We start from the raw sequence: 16,523 nt of genomic DNA, 5'->3' as shown, positions 1-16,523 counted from the left end.
AGCCGCCCCGGGGCACCGCCGAGCTGCCGCCACCTTCCCGCCTTTTTCCCTGAGGGCCGCTCCACCCCGCCGCGGGCAGCCTCGGTGTGCGGCGGCCGGCACCGCCTGCCACAACGCCTGCCGACCAGCGCCGTCGGTGCCTCCCCCGTTTCGGCAGCCATAAAGCCGGCCGGGACACCAGGCTGGGCGGGAGGCGCCAGGCGCCCGCCTGATAGTCACCCTTGTCTCTTCCCAACCCCCGGGTCACTGTTGGCCCGGCCGGTGGCTGCGGAGCCGCCGGCACCTCCCCTCAGCGAAATGTGCAAAAATAGTGAAAAAATCCTTGGCCAGCACTTCCCAGCTCGACGCTCTGTAGCGGCTCGTGGTGCAGCCCGCTCCTGCCGAGCGCAGGGCCGGGCTGGAGCCATGGGAGAGACACGGCGGACAGTAAATCAGAGCATACCCTGGGGTGGGGGCTGAACCGAGGTGCCCCCATAGTTATTTGGAAATGAAAGCGCTTCTGAAGTCGGCGTTTCCACAAGCATTAAGTTTTCCCCTCTCCACCCTGGCCTCCCACAGCAGTGCCCCGCCAGAAGGGCTGTGCAACATGGCCCTCGATAGCTCCAACAGCAGCTTCAGGCTTGTTTGCAGAACTGTCCTGCGGAGATAACCACCCGAGCAATGAGTCTGAGCTTGCCGGAGCTAACAAGGTGGAAAGTTAAATGCTTGTTTAAATCTCAAACTTGTTGATACACAAATAGTCACCTGGCAAACAGATCTGCCACAGCCTTAAAAGGTAGAGTGCTCAAGACTACATCTTTGTGCCTCATTTATAGTGAAAAAAATCTGCTTATACACACTTTTAGCCAGTTCAGTAACAGCTATCATTAGCTGTGATATGCCATTGCTTTCCCCCAATCCTCTGTAACTGCTATAGAAGAATCCTTGGAGGGCCCCAAAGGTATCCCAATTAAAAATTAAGTTCTTAAATTCTGGGTATTCTTATGGATCTTTATATATACAGTATGTGGGTCTTCCCCTCCCACCGACTGTAAAAAGCAAGAGGTAGTGAATAAAGGAGAAAAGAGGGTAGGAGGAATAAGAGATCTGGGTCCTAGCAGTCACTGTTTTCAAAAATATTCCTGTCTAACCAGCTGCCGTAAGTAACTAGAGGTCAATGTCTACTATCTATTTAAATACCAGGAATTGGATTCACAGGTAACACGCCTATAGCAAATGCCATTTACTGGGGCAAAAGAAAACTGGAAGGTAGGAGGGGTACCCTCTACCTTTTCATGCCTACAGGGCTGCCTAGGTATCAGCTGTAGCATTTAGGGTGGAGGGAAGATGAGAAACAGCACCTTATTACTGCAAATCCATCAGTAACATTGGCACAATTGTCTAATTTGGTAAGCTCCTTTTCCCCCAAATATCAGAAAAAACTAAAATTACTGTTTCCCCCTTGCTAACCAGACTTCTGGACTAGTTTTGTGGTGGAAAACTCTATCGATACCATTTTTAAGAAAAATGTTTTGCTGAATTGTGTCTTACAAGCAGTTAGTAAATGCAGTAAATTGGAAAATTACCTATTATATCTTTCTATGTAAACAATTAGAACTAAGGTAACCTTTGCACTTGCTGTTTGCTTTGTACCTAGTCTCAAAGTATATTTTGTGCTAAAATATCACAAATATTCTCAAAGAATAAACACTGCAAGAGAATTTAAGGTTATATTTGTTCTTACTCAAGTATTTTTTAGTATGGTTAATCTTTAGATAAGCTTTTCGAGAAAGTCTGCAGCCACCAGACCTGCAGCTACATACAGGCTGTTGGAACTGATTAAAGAACACAGCCCTAGTTCAGTGCTGTAAAACCACCATTTAACATCTACATATGGATAATCCTTTTTACAGTGTCACAAGGGTATATACACTGAAGTACCACTTGCTCAAGCAAGCTATACCCAAACTCAGAATAAAGTCTCATTTGCTACACTTACTTTCTGACAGTGTCCTCCACTCTGACAACTTGTTGCTCAGTTCTGAAACTATGAAACAGTTTTGCTTTCACATATCACAGCATGATATGCTTTGTTCATGCAGTAAGGAGCAGAAGCAAGGCGATTACTCTGGGCATGTTCTGTAGTCATGCACCCCCATTCAAGAGTGCATGGCTTACCATTTTTATTAATCTTGATATTGTCAAGTTTTATGATTGCTGGAAAGTTTCATATAGTAGGTGTAATTGTTATGCTGGAGTCCCCTATAATTTACATTCAGTTGATGAGATCTACTGCGTATCAGGGGTCAGAATAAAAATTCAAGCCCCCTTAGCTCACTGCAGCATGTACAGATAGTAAGCCATTGTAAAAGAAAGTAATACCAAGTTATAGCAGATATATTCTGCAGTTTCTCCTTTGCTCGTAGACTGTGCAGCACATGGAAAAGTTTGAGTCTTCTGTTTCTGAAGTAGATTCCTCCCTGTGCTTTTCATCTGGTCTAATTCAGCTGAAGGAGTTAAGTTACAGCAGTTAACATTTTCTTTTAATCACATGCACAAGGGACAAACAAGACTGTTTATACAGTTTGCTCACTGTTGGAAAAGAAGTTAAGGCTTGTTTGTTGTTGTTGTGTTTTTAAGACAAGCTAGAACTTGAGTATTTTGCCAGAAGTTGGCACCTTTTACTTCCTTAGTGTTGCACATGGTCTAACACAGGAATAGATTATGAAATAAATGTTTGGAAGTTAGTCAGGCAAAGGACTGCTGGTTACTACATTATCAAATGATAGGGTCTGTTGTAGGAAACAAAAGGAGCAATTTCCTGTCCCAAATTTGTTTTCCTCCAGAGTCCCTATGTGAAGTAAACCTTCTTTAACAAAGTCTTGTCATCACAGGGAGTCTCTGGTGTTCTTTGTGGAAGACTACCACCTTCCCAGTATCCCAGCTCCTGTGTGACAAAGGTCACTGAGAAGATACATTGTTAGCTTGTATTCACAGAAAACTGAACTGAAGTCATGGCCTATGATCTGTATGTAGTGGTTTCTCTGTTCCCATTCATACTGCAGTATCCATTGTGATAACAACAGAGGTGAAGTGTTTTAGCTCATTATAATGAGGAAACTTTTTTGCTTCTGCCCTCTCAGAAGGATGGCCTGCTGGCTCAAGCTAAGACTGAAATCTCTTATTCCAGGAGGAGGTAAAGGTTTGCTGTCTTCACTCACCTAGCTCTGGTACTCTGCATGTGGATCATTCTTAGCAATACACACCTTCATTGTTCCTATAAACACTGAGTGGCAGGAGGAACATGCAATTTCAAAAGCCTTCTCCTAAAATTCTTTGTAATCCCCTCATGGGTCATCAGACTTCTTTCATGAGTCCCAACAGAATAGTAGCCACAAGGACTAAGTCCAAAATAGAATCACAGGAAAAACTGAAAACACATGATGCTGAGAAGGCTCACAAGCAGCACGATCAGATAAATATTCCTTACTGCTTTTTCATAAGGCAGTGTTACATCAGACAGCATTACCAAGCATCAGGTCAATCTAGTGAATTGTTGTTAGCATCAGTAAAGTCAATATACCCATTTTTATTGTTAATTTGTTTTTTCTTCTTCTTAAGCTGATGCAGACCATAAACTCTCCTCTACAGATACTGCCAGCCTAGGAAAAACATCTGAATTAAAGCTAAGCAATGGAACTCTGTTGTCATCTATAAATATTACCAAGAACAAAAACCCTAGTGAGGGTAAGGAGTTCTTTAAGCTAAAGGGCAGTTTTGCTATGAGAACAAGTGGCTATAAACTGGGAATAAATCTAGGTTAGAAATTAGAAGGCTTGAGTTCTTGAACTAGACTTCCTATCTTGGAAGCTAGGCAAAAAAACCCAACTATTTGAAATGTAGAACTCAAGTTTGAAAAGAATGCATCCTGTTTTCCCACATTCAGTCCTATCATCATTTACAGCTTACTAACATTTGGGCAAGCCAATATGCTGCCCTGAAGTCAATATATGAGCCAGTTATTTTATCTCTGCTGTTCTGAGACCTGAGGATATTCACAGTGCCCTCCCTGGCTAAAGAAAGTCATAGTCAGTGCAAGTCTAAAATATCAGAAATTTTATCTCTGGCCATTTCAGTGCATGAGCTGAAAGATCTTCCAGGTGGAATGTAAAGACTCCTATGATGAGAAATAGGGTATTTTGATAGTAATGAAAAATATAGAACAAAACAAGTTATCAGTGCAGTCATATATATGCACTGAATGTAAAGCCTTATTCCATGAAGTTCTTCAGGCTTCAGCAACTGCTCTGGATTTCATCCTGCCAGCATTCCTCCTGAAATTCTCCACTGTTCTTTGTGGTAGAAAGTTCCTAATGGCAGGGAGCAAGGGCACCACTTTATCTTACTTACTTCTTCAATAATCACGTTAGCACTAAAGTTAATGTAACAGTGCTGTCTTGAATAGGTAATAGTACTATTAACTGAACATCACAGATGGGCTAAGCCTGAACAAAAGTCACAGTGGTTGACACACAGTACCCCTGGGAATATTTTGATATTTAAGGAAGAGGGTAGAGCAAGCATAGTTTGGGAATAGGTTCTTTATTGCACGACAGATTTCACCCTTCTGTTGTCTCTCATAACGTAATCCGCCTTCCTTGCCTTGCACTGACTTCCTTTCTTCACCATGAAGCATTATTTCAAAAGCCCTATTGGCCTTACAAAAGTTATTGAAATTTCACAACTTCTCCATACATTCTTCCCTCCTACAGCAGAAAGAAATCCCACAATACCACATTAATGAGACTGTCAAATGAGGTGTAACAGTTTATGATTTACTGCAAGAATCAGTCTTTGCTATAAGTGAAACAAAACACCTGGAGTCCTCAAAATAAAACAAATTTAATTTAATGGTTCTCCCTGTGGACATCATTTAAGAGGTATCATCACCTGCTGTGCCTGGTTTCCAGGATGAGATCTCATGTGTATCAACTCACAGGTCTGTTGAGTTCTGTATTGTTAAGGACGTAACACTACTGCAGGGTTTACTTGCTTTCATTGCTGGCAGGAGCCCTGAGCAGACCCTATCCCTTCTGAATCTGAAAACTCCAAGTTCCTGTCTAAAATGGAGGTTCAGTAAGAACTGGGAACTGTAGTATGGCCACTCAAAACAAAACCCAGAAGCTTCCTTGAGGTAACTTCGTACTCAAGCAAAACTTAAATCTTGATTTCTTAGCACAGTCAGGAGCATTCTCCATAGGTGATAGATATAGTTTATAAACCCAAGTTCACAACAGGCTTGCAATTAACACAGAAACATCATCACATCTCATCCACTAGTTGGGTAAAAAACATTTCTCACCTCAAAGAGATTTAATGAGACAGAATAAACACTATACAAAAACTATATAGAAATACAACCTTCCTTTCCCCTCCCCACCCTACATAACCTTTAATTCTGAGCAGCATAAGCATCCACCATAACTGACAGTTTTTCCCACCCAGTAGAAGCACAGTCCCTACCAGCCACATTCTGACTGCAGCTCACCACAACAGACTCCATATTTCAATAATTGTGCTAAGAGGATTAATAAAAGATAGGCTGATTGGGTAGAGGGGAAGGCAGAGTTTGCCTCCTTCCTTTTTCTTTGTGCTCTCTTAGATTTAATATCTTTAATTTCAATCAAATTAGCAGCTGTCCCCACTTAAATTTTTCAACCATACAGCTTGTCAGCAGTACATTCTTCCTAAATCAGACTTACTACCAGCTCACAGGACATCTTTAACATTGATTACTTCACATGTATGTATTTGCTTTGCAGCTTTTGTGGAAGAAATACAACTGGTCCCAGTTTTATAACAAACTTTCAGTGCAACAGGACTAGAGATTGGTGCCATCAGTCACAAGGGTACCAGCATTCCAGAAACATTGCTACACTTCTTCCATACAGCTCCAGCAAATGCTTTGAGATCTTTCTTGAAGGAAGGATGTCAATAGAATAATTTATTCTGATACAAGGGCTGTCAAAGTGATGATTCTGTGGAACAAAAACTCCTCACAAAAACTTTTGGCAAAGATCTACTTTGTTCTCTGACAACTCATGTAAGTACCATGTACACATCTGGAACAGGGCAACACGAATCAGATAGACAAGGATGCTGTCAAATTTACTTCATTTCAGGTTGTTAATCATCAAGTTTCATCATAAAAAAGATCTGTTTGTTTTTTTTTTTTTTTTTTTACTTTGTCTCCATTTGGAAGATGTTTTTATAAACAAAAGTTTTTTGCATAATGTGGAAATTTTGTCTCTCAGCCAGTTCTGATTATGGTTCTCACACTAAATATATCATAAACATGTATTTTGGCAGTGGTAAAATTACTGTCTTCCAAGTATAAAGAAACCAGAATCCTGCTGGTCTGAGCTTTCTCAGCTCCACCTTCAATTCATTGTCCTTACTGTTCAGCTGCAAGATTTTTTTCCTATTGCTTCAATTACAGAAAAAAATCTAGGTATAGGTGAATCATGCATACCACTTCCCTGCACCTGTCCATCTAGAAAAAAAATGTATACTTAAAGTATCCTGAAAATTAAGAGAAGTCTATGCTAAGTATACCAAGCTTTTTTTTTAAGTACAGCCATGAGCAGAAGCAGCAACAGCAGGGGGCACAACTGCTGAGAGCTCACAGCTCTGAGACAACTTTCATCCCACTCTGACCTGGCTTGTTTACCACTAATAGATATTCCCAACAGATGAACTGCTCCTTTAAGCCATAACAACCAGCTATTTGATTGACACATCTCTTATGCATGCAGGCCAACCAAAAATACTATAAGCTCTACATATAAGCCATTTGTGTCTACATACCCTTTCCTGCATTGTAGGACAGGAGTACAGCTCTCAGATCATCATGGTGCACTGAGGAAAATAAGGGAATTTTCCATACTCCATCATGGAAAAGGAGTTGGGTAGGAGCTTTTCCCAGTGTATTTGCAACCCTTGCTCTTTAATTCCAGCCACATAAAGAACAACTGCAATAGTTCATATTTGGAGGGCACAGGAAAGCAGGAGACTAAACAAAGAGGCAATTCTAGATGAATCGCTTTTTCCAGAGCAGCAATTACTGTCCATGCCTTGCTGACTTCCTCTTGTAGAAGCAAAAAGAATACAAGCTCTAGCAACATTAGAAGAGCAAGTGACAGTAAGAGAAATCATAGTCCTCCTCCACACACACAAGTAGTACTAACATCAGTTTAGAAAAAAGTAGAAAACAAGACAGACTCTGGATCGGCTTGCAGTCATTAAGAGGTGTCAACATGGAAGTTATTGAATGGGGTCCAATTCTAGAAACAGAACATTTCAGCGTAACTGTATACAAGACCATCTGTAGTATCTTTCAGTCATACGGAAGACATTAGTTCCATTCTTCACTCTCGTGGACTTTTTACAACAGTGCACACAAACCCTGGATTTCATACAGAGTATCTTTAACACCATCTCAACAACACTACTGCAGGCTAGAGTTTCTGCTAAATAGCTATGCCTTATTTCTGTGGTAGTGTGTATGTTTTTGACTATTCAGAGTCAGTGGTCCCCAGTGTGAGCTCCAGAAAGGAGAATTTGACCACAGTCAAAGATATTTCTATTAGTAGACTTGTTAGTAACTGTTGTTGCAGGCTTTTGCTCTCATAATGGCAGAAGACGTAGGAACTAGGCTATTTGAGATAATGTCACCCCATCAGAGAAGTTCTGACATTTAATCAGTTCTCCCTTAGATAGTCCCTTTACATATTGATACAAATCCCGTTTATCCTGAAGGGCTCATAACTGAGCGCAGTCCCTGGAACTTCTGGGGAGGTGTTGCTGAAGAGGGTTAGTCAGCAGTGAAGTCTACTTGCTTGAAAACAATCTTAATAGAAGTTTGCAAATGTTAAGGTAGGGGAAAGGTAAACAGGACAGCATTTTGTGTACAATAACCAGCAAATCTCACTGGAGCTTTCAAGACTTGATATCTATCTTGGAGCTTTTAAGACTTAACATCTCTTGCAATAGGCTATATATAAGCTATTGAGCCTGAGATAGAGATGGGTTCTATTTTACACATTAAAAGGCTCAAAAAATAAGGGCTTACTGTACAATAGCACACATAGGACTGAGTATGAGACCTCTCTGAACTGGCAGTTTCACCTGTTCTGTGACACATGCTTTGTGAACACAGTACACTGCGACCCATGCAAAAGTGTAGTGCTACAAACAAGCTCTTACAGATCACAATTGCAACTCTTTTTCACCCCTCCCCTTCCCAACCTGAGAAACTTCAAGGTCAATACTCAGTAACGATGATTTCAGAATGAATTTCGTAATTGAAAAGCCAAATCAGCTGCTCACTGCAATGTACCACAATTTCTTCATTTCCATCCCACAACTTAGACGTAATATTTGTTCATCACACCCTTCTGACCATTTCCTAAGATAAGTCACAGAAGTTTTCCCACAGACTAGCCAGGTTTTTCACCCAAAACAAGATTTAGCATTGATATTTCCAGTAAATGCCAACAGCACATAGTAGCAACAGGTTGCCTTTTATTCTGATTACTTAGAGGTCATTTGTGTTTGGTTCTCTTTACTAGGCTCTGTGCTACTTTGGCCTCCTTGCTATCTCATACACCTGCTTCTTAAAGGATTGAGCTCTCCAGTGACTGTGGGAGCACAAGTTTAATCAAGCAAAAGTCTTATGTTTGTACCAAATCCTACACAAATCAATGGCAGATTTTCTCAGTGTTGATACCGAGACACCAGAAATTCTTGGAGAAGCGGAGGAGAAAACTCTTTGGGATTACCTCAAAGCTAGAATGACAAGCTGTAGAATCCTGTTGCTCGAGCTGCGGTTAGCTTTTTCTTGAAGAATACTTCATATCTTGCTTAGACTGACAGTAAAAAGGCAAAGGTATGGCATTTTAGTGCCTCATTTCTCCCATAGCTGTGAGACCTCACAAAAGACTTCTGTCACTGACTTAGCTGTCTAGCAGGGCCTGGTTGGTTTTCTTTATCTGCAGGGCATCTTGTGAAGCCTTGAGGCTGTTTCCTCAGTAATCCTGTTCTGGCCTCTGATAACCAGAAAAAGAAATAAGTGGCACCAGCAGCATTTCTATTTCTCATTTAGGCACCTTTTCCCAAGGCACAGTGTTTTGAGAAGCTCCACCTATCCTCTCACTGAAAGCAATGTTCTAATGTTTGGTTAACTCTGCAGGAGCTATCAGCAGTCAGTAATGCAGGTAAGCACATAAACAGGGCAGGCAAGATAAGCAAGGCAGCTTGTTTATTCTGTGTCCAGTTTATCCTTTGTATGAAGGCTAAATCTAAGCTTTTCACCACAAAAATCTGGCCAATGCAGCCAAAACAACGGTAGCCAAAGTAGCCAAACTGCTTCTCACATCTCTCACTCTCTATAGGAAGAGTTTTTGACTGATTACTTTAGAGTCTTTGAGCTTTTATTTTTTTATATACTTTTCCCAGTTAGTTCTCCTATGAAACTGCCATGTAAGTCTTAGGTTTTAAGAGCAGTGGTTTACCCTCACCATCCAACAAGATACCTCGTATGTATTTTGCCCTTCTCTTTTCTGATACCTGAGGACCTTCTCCACATGTTTCCTCTCCTTATAGGGCTGCTCTTTCAGGAATTCGGTCATCTCTTTCAGAACCATATAATCATATTTAAAGTGATTTGACTAAAGCGAAAGGACACCAGGGAGCCCATTTCCATATTTGCTGATGATAAACCAGTCAGTGAAATAGTTGTAATTTTCTGAGTTACAGGTGTTTAAGGTACTTGCCTCCTCCCCACTTACTAGTCCATAGTAGAGATGGACATGCTTGTTAGCTCACTCCAGAGTCCCTAAGGTCAAAAAATAATCAAAATCTCAAATCATACTAATCATAAGCCCTCCAAACATCAGAGAAGGTAACACAGTGAGAAGTAGAGTTTGCATTCTTAATGAGCAATAAGGCAAATGCTTCTTTCTAAGCCTCAGAAGACAACCAGTACTTCCAATGAAATATAACAATGAAAGATAAACAGCTAACCACGGACAGACACGCCTGGCATACAGTACCATGCCGTTCCCAAGAACCTCATAGTCAGAAAGGCAGCTCTGGTATACATAAAACTCCATTTTAACCAAGTCAGACATTGTACTAACCAGAAACTTCAAGAACACAGTTTCAGCCTTGAGAAAACAGGGCTGTTCCTGCCACAGGTGGTATTAATACTCATCAGAAGAGCTGCAGACCTGAGTGGCGGTCACTGCTGGCCTACAGAAACCCCAAGCAGCTAATTATCATTGCTGTTCTCTGGACCTAGGAATTCTGTGTCACCTGTAGTGCCCCCAGGTGCCCTCTCTGGGTATTCAGGATTCTTTTCCAGATCACCAGTAGTAACCCAGTGGTGGGTTTCATTACTCTCATGGTCCAAAACATCCAAAGTAGCTAGAGGCTACTGCCAAGTAACATGTAGAGGGCAGCCTGGAGGCTGGACTGTAAGCCTTGGTATCTCAGAAAGAGCGCAAACATACAGTATGCAGAAGCTACTGGAGAGGAAATGCTGGAGGCCAAACAAGGGAAAATGTGAAGCAGAGAAGGATCAGCCTTTCACTGAGGAAAGAGAGCCCTTTTCTTAACGTTACCAAGAACAGGTGCTGTAATAGAAATGAACTCAGTAATGTGATAGGCCTAACAGCGGTATCCAGGCAAATAGGCCACTACGGAGTGGCACTACTGACTATTTCTATTCACGTTTCATCGTAGTGATATGCTGAGCGTCTGGCAAGTTCTGTTTAAGAGACCTTTTGTTGAAATGTATCAATTCAGGGAAAAACAAACTTTTTCCTGAAAGCAGATGTTCAAATGTGAAACTTCATGGAGTTACCAGTGAATACATAAATAACACATTTTGAAATGTGGAAGAATAAGCAACATTTAATTGTACAATTCTAGTTGTGAACAAGAAATTACATAAATTCCCAAGACTTCTATTCCTACGACATGTTCTGAGAAACATGACATCAGTATACTGAGCACATCCTAACTTTCTTTGAGAATTCAGAAGGCTTTTAGAAATGGCTAGAGAGAGTGCTAGAGGTATGACATACATAATGTCACCGTCCCAGTGACATTAATGGAAGTTGTGTCTATTAATAACATGCTTAACATTTATTTATTATTTATTTATTATTAAAAAAGCAACAAATAAGCACGGGGTTTTTCCTTGCTGCTGAGCCTAGCAGCAGAAAGGCTCTTTTACTTCACTCACTTCATGTACTGAGAGTGGCCACTACACCATCTATGCTGGAGACAGAGACTTTTTTTGCTGAGAGCAGAGATGAGAAATATTAAGTTCTCCCTGAGGATGTACATGGTCCATCAGGCAATGATGGAGATGAGTTTTAGTTCACATTCCTGGTACGGCAACAAAGACAACATTAAACCTAGCATGCTTTAGCTGTCCTTTTGAAAAGAGTGGTTATTTGAACATGGGTCTATGGGACCTGCTGACTGAAAGAGAAGCTGGGTTTTTATGTTGCTGCTGTCTATTTGGTTTTCAATGGTAAAGTGAGCAGTATGAAAGACCATGTGTTTATGCTAGTAAATAAAGTTGTTAAGTGTAATTCTGATGAGGAGAGGAGTTCAACATAAGAAAAACTCTAGCCTCTTCCCTTGGCTAGTTAAGGTTTCTTTTTTGGTTTATTTGTGGTATGAATAACCTGTGGAGATGCCCTTGGCCTGCAAAATTTTCATCCAAATTCCGTTTCAATCCAGTAACTCAGACTCACAGTATTACATTTGCAGTCATTTCTGATTTTAAACTGAACATCAAGCATTCGTTTTAAACTCCAAAATTTAACTGAAAAATTGGCCCAGACTAGCATGATGACATCTGAGTCTTGTTTCCTGAGGAGTTCAGCAACTTCTGTGAGCTCTACTATCTCCAAGAAATTATAGATGACACTGGCTAGGTACCCTAACGCAGCAGGTTTGGAGTCTCTTTGTGAGTGTTTGACATGGGTTTCTTTGATGATGCCGGTATATAAAATGACTTGGACATCTGGGGTTGAAGCATGTCTAATTCTTTACTTACAAAGATGAGATCAATTTCTTGGCCAATTTTGGTATCTGTGAGATACACCTTAAAGCAAAAGAAATGTCAGCATCAAGAAAAGGTCAACTTTTCTAAAATATGTAGACATTTTTCTCTAAACCTTTTATCTGTAGGACTATTGACTTCTAATTTTTTTTTTCCAGTTTGCCCCCTCCACTACTTAGAAAATTTGCCACTGTATGCCCAATTTAAAGACATTATTGAGTTTCCCTAAAAATACTGACAGGCAAGTTGTAGTACCCAGGATTTGATTGTGGACATATGGTTAGTAACAAGAGTCTAATTAGATTTTGATACTTAAGCCTGGTGTGAGAAGGGTCAGTCTTTTAATCGGGTTAGACTTTGAAGAGATTACAGGAGTGACTTTTTCCTCCTTACAGACTCTGCTCTAAGAACTGCCTTTCTTTAACTAGATTGCAACACTAAATGTAACTTGATAAATGTTGGCACATTGCTGTATTAGCTATAAAATCATACACAAAAAAATTTATGCATTTTGCAACCCCACAGCACTGAATTGCAGCATGAAAAAGGACACCCCACATACACGCCCACTAGACTAAACTCTTGGCATAATCATAAATGTCCGATTAAACAAGCATTGTGAATTCTAACAGGATTTGGCCTCTCTGCAGTCTTCACTGACAGAGCTGAATTAAAACAGAAATAAGACTACCTCTAACTTCAGTCTCCCAGTAAGTTTTTTCTGATTTGCTTCTTCTGTGTAGGTCAGAAATAATAGTAAAGAGCACCTCTGTCACTTCTATTGTCATTTTTGTTCTAACTTCATGCAGAATGAGGGTTTCAGGAAAATGGACAGCACTCCTGGTATTAGAGGAAAGCTAAAGGGGAGGGGAAATTGCAGGGATATAAATCCATTGCCTTAGAGGGCATGTGGTCTAAAACTTATGACTTGGCCTTCTCATCTCACATACCTATCCTTCCTCCACCTCCTCTCTAACAAGTACTAGTCTTTACAGCCATAAAACACATTTCAAGTAACTACATCTGTCTTACACAGTTTTCAACACAAAAATTGACATGGGCTTTAGATCAGAGGCAGTATTTTGAATTAATCTCACTGATTTTGCATATAGGTTTACATCCATGGGAGTCAAGGAGCCTTCAGAGTGAAAGATCTCTAACTGTTACAGAAGCAATAACCTACTTTCTCCAAAGCCGCCACTCTGGGCTGCCATTGTGCCCAAGGTACAGCCTATAGGGGAAGCTAGAAAGAATTCTCTGCATGAGATGGCAGAAGATGCAAACATCAGAATCAGATTTAGCCATATTAGGATGTAGCTGTATTGACTTTCAAGACAATGTTATGTATTCTCAGTACGCATTCTTAAGATATGGGGCCTGATTGTAGAGATGGTGAGGTAAAACACTTCTGGTTTACCCAATGATGTGGATTTTATGTCGGTTTCCATTAATTACTGACATAACAGCTGGCAAAAAAGAAGAAAGTAGATGAAGGGAGTGTTCTGTTCCCACACACAAGGAGTAAATCATGCCTGTTTAAAGGAGTAGTTTTCAAAATCCGAGAAAAAAAAAAAAAAACATGGTAGAAGCCATGCACCACTCTGGGAACAATATAACTGCTAAGCTTTGCTCACAGCAGAATGTTACACAGCTTTAGCTTTAGTGTGTGAAAAACAGGGCATGGGAGTTAAACTGAATCCACCTAAAAGACAGGCTGGAGTAAAGCTCATCTGCTTTTTATTTTCAGTATGTTCGTTTTAGTTGGCTGGCCTGGCCAACCACTTCAATAAGCTCTTTTGAGGTGAGAAATATCTCCATAAATGCAAGCAAGTTGTTGAAAATGGTAATGAATGGAGCCCAACCAAACACAGTTTTATGAAAAACAGAGCTGAAGCCACTCTGACAAGACAAGAGTTGTGCTAGTTTAAAGTCCATAAACAATAAACAGGGCCATGCTTCACCCCTAGCACAGCTGGCCTCTGAGGAAGCTAATTGTACTTGTCCTTGAAAGAGAAAAGAGCAGATAAGCCACAAAGAGTTATATTGTGGGAACAGCTTGTATGGACCCTAGTGAAGGACATGAAAGGAGCCAACTAAAATACATTCAGTCCTGATTGTAGCCAGCTTTTTTTGATGGGGACTATTTACATATTCCATTTAGATCTTTAATGTTTTTGTGGTGAATTTCTTTTTTTTTTTTTTTTAAAGCCTCAGCAATTGATTCCTTATTAACTGGTTTGTTGTTTGGTTGTTGGTTTTTTTTTAATAGAAAGTAAATCAAGGTATTTAATCATAGCCATAAATTTAAAAGCAGAACAAAATTAATTGTTATACTTAGGAGATTGTTTCAGATGCATAACAAGAAAATCCTATGTATTCAGCTGTATAAAGCAGGCAAGTTTGGCAAAGTACTATATGACTTGCCACCTTGTTACCTACATGAAGTCCTGAATTTTGAATTTATGCCTCTCAGTTGTAAGCTGCAATTCTTATAGTCCTTACTGTTGCTTGCAGGTTGAGAGTGGGTCTTCTGTAGAAGTAGTAAACTGCCTGACATCTGAAAGACCCAACCAAAAATGAACTCCCACAAACAGATTATGAGAAACTGAGGAGCAATAATCAAGATCAGTCCATAAACTTCTTGACTTTAGATTCTTTCTTTTTCTATTTCTACAAACTATTTTTTCATTCACATGCTCTGCTGGCTGCTGGTTTTGCCTCTTGTTGACGCACATCACAAAGGACTAAGTTGTCAGAGAGGGACCACATCTCTTTAGCATTGACAACATCATATACAACCACGCACATTCAATGTAAGTCACAGTGTGTACAATAGACATGGAAAACAGCATCTCTTGAGAGAGACTCATCTCAGCACTTATGCTTCAGTCTGCTGAAGAGAAGAGCTTTTCAAGGGTAGCACTTTTTGAAAGTTAAATGTCTGGGTCGGGTTGGAAAGAGCTTACCTTCACTCAGATTCACTGACCTCCTGCAGAAGTGCCAAGCACAGGCCAATCCCATCTTACAAAAATATGAAGCTGGTGTTTCTCTTGAACCCTGTCACTAAGAACATATGTGGCGCATTCCCTACACTGTGACAGCTATAGTTCAAATCCCCTCCAATGCCTTACTGTATTTGAACCTTGGAGATTGCCTTATGTCTGGAGGTGTAGGGACAATAGTATTTTATCGGCAAGAGAAGCTACATCAAGAGGACATCTCCTAGCTGACAGGCAAAATACGTAGTGAATTGCCTAATTTGGTTCTTCTTAAAATGCAGCATTTTATGAGGACTGACTTTGCCAGACATTTAACTTTTATCTCACATCCAATACTGTAGTTTAAATAGGCATAACTTGTCACTGCTGCCAAAAGGCATGGTCCCATCCCATTGCGACATGGCTGTGCAACTACTTGTGCCAGCACAACGTGGACAGAGGTAGAAAACACGAGAAGCAGCAGGAGAGGGCAGGCAGGACTGCCTCCAGAAGCAGTAGCAAGCTATGGCAATTCAAAACCTTTCATGAAATTCCCTAGATTAGAGCTGAGAAGAATGCTGAGCAAGAATGAAATGGTTATATGCATATCTGACAGCAGAAACATAGGCACCTCCTGGGTTGAGTGAAAGGGAACAGATGAATAGTATTGAAGCATTGAATATTTATGCATCAAAACGGTAGATTGCTGCTTTCATCTCCCTGTTGAATCTAACCCAGAATATCCTGTCATAGATCCTGACTGCCTTCACCTAGAAGATTAGTGGCCCAGCTGGTATTTTTGTCTTCTAGCAATTCTGTAAAAACACTTTGGTGAGATAAATCAATTTTTGTTTCACTTAATAATGGATGAGATTTGTGTAGCATACAGTCCCATCCTCTCCCTCCTACATTTCTTTTATCATCATAGAATCACTGGCCTACTTGCATGTGACACAGATCTCCGAAAGGTTGAGTCTCTGCCTGAGGTCTCTAACTTTCTTATTAACCCGCTAGCAATGCCATCTCTGTGAGCCATGCTGCCACATTTCTGTTTCAGTAGTGACATCTAGATTGACATTGCAAGGGAATAGCAGAAATCATTGCAAGCTGGAGAGCCTCAGACCTCACGGTGTCAAGCGCTGACAGCTAGCTTGGGAGCCCCACAGGATGGTGCAGAGAAGTGAAAGAGAACCTCAGACAAAGCCCTGTGCAGAGAAAAGTTAGGGACACCTCCCATTGCCACACAGCACTAGCCAGGTACCCCTTTTCTTTTGAAATTGTCCTGTTTGCTCAGCCAATTTCACCCATCACACATAATAAGTGCACTTCTTGAAGTACCGGGACAGGCTTGCTTCAGAAACTGACAGCAGGGATGGACGTCAGGCCTGGCAGGAGTCAGCGGTATCTGCCCGGCTGGCAGGCACCTT

The sequence above is a fragment of the Strix uralensis genome, chromosome 12 (assembly GCF_047716275.1).
Source record: "Strix uralensis isolate ZFMK-TIS-50842 chromosome 12, bStrUra1, whole genome shotgun sequence".
In the NCBI taxonomy this organism is placed as follows: domain Eukaryota; kingdom Metazoa; phylum Chordata; class Aves; order Strigiformes; family Strigidae; genus Strix; species Strix uralensis.
The sequence above is the reverse complement of the archived record's forward strand: the minus strand, read 5'-3'. Positions refer to the sequence as shown.